Consider the following 7559-nt stretch of genomic DNA (forward strand, 5'->3'; position numbering starts at 1 on the left):
TAACGATCTCGTAAATGCGCGATTTTATTACAAACTCAACACAAGAGCAAATGGAATTGAGATGTCAAATGTGTGTTTTGCAAAACGCGTTTTCCTTCTTTGTCCACTATTACAACAAATGATTCCCACGCCGCAGGCTTGCATTTTTCAGTGGGCTTCTGTTCATGGAATTTGTTTTTCTTAAGTTTTTCTTTCACGTCCTTCATAAACAAATCCAGATGATCTGAAAGAAACCCCTTCGATATGGGTCACGTCTCTGCTGCTGCGCTCTGCTAGCCGCGTCATGTGTTACAGAGGGAAGCCAATCCGCGCAACAGGAATTCAAAACAATGACAGCTATTCATATATGAATGAGTATTTTACAATAAAACATCTTGAAAATCCATTCAGGAAGAAAAAGCAAAACAATCAGATGAAAAACAGTTCGACACAAGTAAAGGAAATAACAAAATACAGGTACATACACATAAATACATGCATAATTATAAAATAAAAAATTCTAGGGCTTTATATTAAATAACATTATATATTTTCATTAAAGTCAAACTTTGTTTTATTTTTTATACGCTTTAAAGATTCTATATCCTCCTATATGCATTTAGAGCAGAATGTAATAATTTTGACACATGAATATGACTGATATTTCGCTTTGGTATCCTGCCTGCCAGTGAGTCAGTCCTGCTCAACAGAGACACACGGGAATACAGTTTGCCGTACTGTAAGGTGAGAGAATCATTTTATAAAATAGAATATTTAGACTATAAGTCTACCACGTATATATTATAAATTGTATTTTATCGAAATACATTGTTTAAGGATGTAGGTGGGGTGGTGGATACGATAACTTTAGACAATTTACTGAATAATACCTACACTTCAGAACTGGGATTGGAAAATACGCCGTCATTTTGCACATTATGAAAAGCAGATGGAAATGTGGCTTTTCCGTAACTAGTGTTACTGAATACTTCAACAGAAACGTTTAACGCTTTTACAACCTATCTTCTAAATGTTTTATCTAGTATTGTATTTGTGGGTGGGGAATGTTACTCACAAAAGGTAAAATAATATCCAAGATGGTACGCAATCTTTCTCCGGGTGGGGGTGGGACGGGGATTGATTCACAAATGTTATGACCTCGAAATTTCTTAAATTGCTGTGTTAATAGTAAATGTTTTGCAACTTGCTTATGTATACAGGATTTAAACTGAACGTCGGTTTTTAATGATTTATACCCGATTTCTGTTTACTATTCAATATTTTCTCATTACTATTTTCTAGGAAATACACAATAACTTCATAAAAATGCTGTTTTATTTTGACTCCGACATTGTAATAAACAGCACTACACTGTATCCTAGGATACTGCAGAGGCTTGACGTCAGAGGTTCAAACGTGGTTCTCTGTCGCGTCCTAAACACATTATTACCTGATTATGTTGGCCAATCAAAGTACTGATTATTGTGGCAATTGCTGGGCGTGGTAACTACTAGCTTGATCAAAAAACGAAATTGAAATACACGAAAATATAATATCTTTAGTGGATGAGGAATGAGGAGAAAACGTAAATCAGTTTATGAATATTCAAAAGAAAACAAATGTTTCAAAGTATATAAAAAGCAAAAATAGCAGAGTGGTTCAGGTGAGGCAGAGGATGCACAGCGCTGCAAACACTGCAGCATCGAGGCACATGAGCACCCTGACAATAAAAGAACACACTGAAAAATAAGAGACATATTAAACTAAAACAAGAAAGTGAACTGAGAGAGACAAGCAATCCATGCATGCTGCTGTTCCACTCGCTTTAATAAAACAGAGCGCAGAATTTGCATCTGAGGGACAAACTCCTGGCAGTTTGACTTGTCCAGTCTTGCACTTTACGAAGAAGTCTCCTGTGGCCAAGGAACTGAGAACTGCATTGTATTTCCATTGCATCATGCATTTCCATGTAGTTTAGGATTTTAACTCCAGCCAGCAATAATAATGATGTAGGAGGGGCAAATCAGGGGCCAGAAATAAGCCTCTTTGCTAGATTTTCTTTTCAAGCGATCATATCTTCTTCAGACCAGCTCTGAGGGTGAGCTGCTCTGAGGGGATCAGAGACTGGCATCAGTAACTTACTGATCAAATACTTTCTAGACTTTGATGATACAGTTTAATATTTATATACATATATAATATACACAGGGTGAGGGCAGCAGTGTGGAGTAGAGATTAGGGCTCTGGACTCTTAATCAGAGGGTCATGGGTTCAATCCACGGTGGGGACACTGCTGCTGTACCCTTGAGTAAGGTACTTTACCTAGATTGCTCCAGTACAAACCCATCTGTATAAATGGGTAATTGTATGTAAAAATAATGTGTTATCTTGTAACAATTGTAAATCACCCTGGATAAGGGCGTCAGCTAAGAAATAAATAATAATAATGGCAAAAAACTCTCTGCACAAGACAGGTTTCATAACATTTAGACTTGGTTCACTATAAAGAATTAGAACATAACTGCACTTGCTAATATTTGAGTTGTTTTTTTGGAATTGCAGCAACAAGAGTGTCTTATCCAGCATCCAGGATTTCTGCAGCACTGATAAGGTATGTGTATCTTGTCAAATGAATGGCGTGCAGTGAACCCAATTGACATCCTATGCAATTGTTTTTAAATTGTGATTGTCATAACAAGATTATGACTGCCTATATTACAAATGTGTGACTGTTGTCCTCTGGTAAATTCACACCGTACTAAAGAGCCATCAATTGAAAATAATAATATTATTATTATTATGATTGTTATTATTATTCATTTAGCAGATGCTTTTATCAACCATCCGACGAATATCCCCTCCCAAATGATAACGTTAGTTTTCTGACGACTGAACGCTCAACAACTGCTGCTGCTGCATAGTCTCTTCCAATAGGCTCTCGTTTGTTTAATGTCTTATCTGAAGGACCGAGCACAAGGAGGTTAAGTGACTCGCTTGGGGTCTCACACACTGTGGGTCAGTGGCTGAGCTGGGATTTGAAGCCCCTTTCTTAACCACTGGACCACCACACCTCCTGTTATGATATAATGCAACACAGATAGTTATTTGTTTTTTGTCAGAAAAACGCTTTGATACAGTTAATATACCATATCTTAGGTCTTGATCCCTGAAGGTTGACACCCACCACTTATCTTTGTTTTTTCTTACAACAGATTCACCCAACTACCTTGACCATGTATCGGAACAAGTGGACAAATACAGGGGGCAGACTGTGTCTCTGGAGAAGCCAGCAGGGTATCCAATGAGAACTGGGGGGCTAGATGACACAATCTATGCAGAAATGGAGGATGAGCTTGAAGCATGGGAAGATTTGTACCTTCCTGAAAGAGTAGAGATGAGAGTTATCGGTGCCATTGATACCTTCCCGAGTCTGGCTGTGGGGCTGCAGCTGATCATTCTGGCAGGCAAAGATGGCAACGTCTATGCTTATGAAAATGAGGTGTTGCACCAAGTGGCTGACAGCTTGCAGGACCTCTTACAAAATGGAATTTAGTTTCCTGGAACCAAAGTCTACAACTATGGGAAATGTTTTGCTCCTATGGTAAGAATATAAAACTAGTCAAAGTCAAAGCTGTAATGACCAGGGTGCTGTGAACACAATGTCCATGCCTCTCTTCACTGTCAGAGGAGGATATAGAGAATGGCAACAATTGGGATGTGGGTGTGGTCATTATGTTTTGAAACCTTTACTACATTTTTCTACAGATTGATATACAGAGTCTCCTAAACTGGTCTAGGGACCCAGTTGAAACACGTCAAGCATAGAACTGATTGCATGTCATTCATACAGTAATGATAAACATAAATGACAAATCTTAGACATCAAGAAAAAAAAAATCATGAAAAAGCTGCAATTACATTTTCTAGAAAACCACTTTTCCAATTCTGACAAAACTAAATGTGGACATTATTAGCAGTCTAAGTAATTCTGAGTATCACAATCTGGGGTTATATGGAATTGGCCTGTTTGCCTGTCTGTATCATGGACCGTGTTTGAAAATGGTTTTACGTATGTGTAGAGAAAAGCTTTTTCAACTATGATGAAGCTTGGTCTTGACAATTTACTTAACCTATTGACAGTAATATAATCTGGGGTTATATGAAGACCACCGGTCTGCATTTCACACTCACATTGCTATATAATCTGGGGTTATATGAAGACCACCGGTCTGCATGTCACACTCACATTGCTATATAATCTGGGGTTATATGAAGACCACCGGTCTGCATGTCACACTCACATTGCTATATAATCTGGGGTTATATGAAGACCACCGGTCTGCATGTCACACTCACATTGCTATATAATCTGGGGTTATATGAAGACCACCGGTCTGCATTTCACACTCACATTGCTATATAATCTGGGGTTATATGAAGACCACCGGTCTGCATGTCACACTCACATTGCTACATGTGTCTACAGTGCTTGGTCCTGCTGCTCTATTTTTGGATGTCATTGTTTAATGTTGAATGGCAGGGATGCTTGTCACTGACATGTTTGTTCTGGTTTGTTTTAAAGATGGAAGAAGAATATGATAAATTAATGCAGGATGAAGAAGTAAAGAAAATGAAAGAGGAGACCAGAAAATTCAACAAAAGCAAAGAAGCCGAATTTCTGGGCATACTGGCCCGCATTGAAGAAAAAGAGAATGCAGAAAAGGTTGCATCCAGTGAAGTTATGCCTTCTAATCACCAGTGCCCCAAGAATGTAGTAGTTCAGTTGTGGAAGCATGCAGATGAATCGTTCATATTTCATTTAAGTGATGCCTATTATGAGATGTGGTGCAAGATCTTCCAGCTGCTAGGGCTGACAAGTGAAGAGCTGAAAAGTAACGGAACTACAAAAGATTTAGAAGTGAGTAGTTTTTCGTAAATCTCGAAAAACTACTCACTTCTAAATCTTTTGTAGTCATTTTTGTATTACTTTAGTATAAATACATGTTAATTTGGATTCATATGTTGTTTTTTTCTGACTTTATGTGAATGGAAAGACGCACATTTGCCCGTTTTCCCATTGGAAATAGTGATATTTTGAAATATCACTGTCCTGGTCACAAAAGCAAAGTTTGTGGGGAATAATAGCTATTTTCTATACTTTTGAGGCATAAGCAAATAGGAAATAACACTTACTACCCAGGAACAAAAATTGTGTTACATAGTGTTATCAAAGGCTTTGCTCAACTCCGAGAGCCCAAACTTGAATCTTAATTCACAGCATTCACTTTGGGTGCTTTGGTCAAAGAGAAATATTACATTTTACCGTAAGACCAGCACTCACTTCAAATTTACAAAAAGATTATTTAAGACATTTTTTTCTTTTTTTAAATGGCAGCTACGCAAGCACAGACAGACATGTTGTGGCTAGATGCCTTCCTCAGAGTGCATTCAAACAAACTTAATTACATTTTTATACAACTGATTGGTGATTATTATAATTTGTTAATTAATTTGCTCTTAAAGGGAAAGTTAACATTACAATAAAACAATATACAAAAGAAAAACAAGCTATTTTTATTTCTGTAGTTTAATTGTAGTGTTGGCTTTCCTTTTTTATAATAATCACCAATCAATTACTGTGAATCCATAAATATTTGCGAGCCACAATTTTATGGTGCATTCTTCATTTATGAAAAAAAAAAAAAACGAGAAACATTGTTTGGCACTAATATTATAGTGAGTAACTACCTCAGTGGGGAGTACGAGCAGGTTAATAAACTAAATGTATTGAGTGCAAAATGAAATCAGGTCATATATGTCAGAGGGTGAGAGGTTTGTATTAAATAGTCCAATTACAATATCCTTTAAATGAGTTCAGAAAGTTTAACCTCAGAAATCATTTCAATTAACTGACAAGGATGAAAGAAAACTAAAGAAGGGACCCAGTTGAATCACGTCAAGCATAGAACTGGTTGCAAGTCATTCTTACAGTAATAACAATAAACACAAATGACAAATCTTAGACATCAAGAAAAAAAAAATCATCAAAAAGCTGCAATTACATTTTCTAGAAAACCGCTTTTCCAATTCTGACAAAAGTAGATGTGGACATTATTAGCAGTCTAAGTAATTCTGAGTATCACAATCTGGGGTTATATGGAATTGGCCTGTTTGCCTGTCTGTATCATGGACTGTGATTGAAAGTGGTTTATGTATGTGTAGAGAAAATCATTTTCAACTATGATGAAGCTTGGTCTTCATAGTTGAATGGCAGGGATGCTTGTCACTGATGTGTTTGTTCTAGTTTGTTTTAAAGACGGAAGAAGAATACGATGAATTAATGTAGGATGAAGAAGTAAAGAAAATGAAAGAGGAGACCAGGGAATTCATCAAAAGCAAAGAAGCCAAATTTCTGGGCATACTGGCCCGCATTGAAGAAAAAGAGAATGCAGAAAAGGTTGCATCCAGTGAAGTTATGCCTTCTAATCACCACTGCACCAAGAATGTAGTAGTTCAGTTGTGGAAGCATGCAGATGAATCGTTCATATTTCATTTAAGTGATGCCTAGTATGAGATGTGGTGCACGATCTTCCAGCTGCTAGGGCTGGCACGTGAAGAGCTTAAGAGTAACGGGACTTGTAGAAAGTTGATGCGCGTTTCAGAGCTCTTCCATGTGCCGCACAGACTCTCCTCTTGAGTACATCCTGATTTTTAAAGTCAGTGTCTTTGGTCCTGAAAAGAGAATTGTCCCACACCTGCAAATGGCACCCAAACAGTTGCATGTTAACTGCCAATGCAGGATGAGTATTTTTGAAGAGTACTCAATAGATTATCAAAGGGTTTGCTCAGCTCTAAAGAAAACTTGAATCTCAATTCACAGCATTCACTTTGGGTGCTTTGGTCAAAGAGAAATTATTACATTTTACCGTAAGACCAGCACTCACTTCAAATTTACAAAAAGATTATTTAAGACATTTTTTTCTTTTTCTAAATGGCATCTACGCAAGCACAGACAGACACGATGTGGCTAGATGCCTTCCTCAGAGTGCATTCAAACAAACTTAATTACATTTTTATACAACTGATTGGTGATTATTATAATTTGTTAATGTGCTCTTAAAGGGAAAGTCAACATTACAATACAACAATATACAAAAGAAAAACAAGCTATTTTTATTTCTGTAGTTTAATTGTAGTGTTGGCTTTCCTTTTTTATAATAATCACCAATCAATTACTGTGAAGCCATAAATATTTGCAAGCCTTTGTAACCCACCAAAAATACTGTGAAAGTTGCATTTTCATGTATGGGGGGAAAAAAAAAAAAAAAAAAAACTGCAAACATTGTTGGCACTAATATCAAACTCCATTAACAATACAGAGTTCATATGTTGCGACAGGTAGCCAACATTTCTGGAGCAAAATAGGTTTTATGGGTGTGATTTGCCAAATATTTTGGTCACAAATATTTATGGCTTTACAGTATATAAAAAAATAATTCATTTTGCTTGACACACCGAGCAAGGCATCCAGCTGCAATGCATTTGTGCTTGCTTGTCTCCCGTTTCTTAGAGTCTAAAAT

General features: G+C 36.9%; 1 long non-coding RNA gene across 1 annotated transcript; it reads left to right on the forward strand.

Annotated features, from left to right (window-relative positions):
- Positions 1 to 334: 334 nt before the first annotated feature.
- Positions 335 to 6392, forward strand: LOC121307920. The gene is made up of 5 exons (XR_005948402.1): positions 335 to 456; positions 669 to 723; positions 2542 to 2590; positions 3192 to 3580; positions 6296 to 6392. It is a non-coding gene; the product is annotated as an uncharacterized LOC121307920 (long non-coding RNA).
- The last annotated feature ends 1167 nt before the right edge of the window (positions 6393 to 7559 follow it).

The sequence above is a fragment of the Polyodon spathula genome, unplaced genomic scaffold (assembly GCF_017654505.1).
Source record: "Polyodon spathula isolate WHYD16114869_AA unplaced genomic scaffold, ASM1765450v1 scaffolds_61, whole genome shotgun sequence".
Taxonomy (NCBI): domain Eukaryota; kingdom Metazoa; phylum Chordata; class Actinopteri; order Acipenseriformes; family Polyodontidae; genus Polyodon; species Polyodon spathula.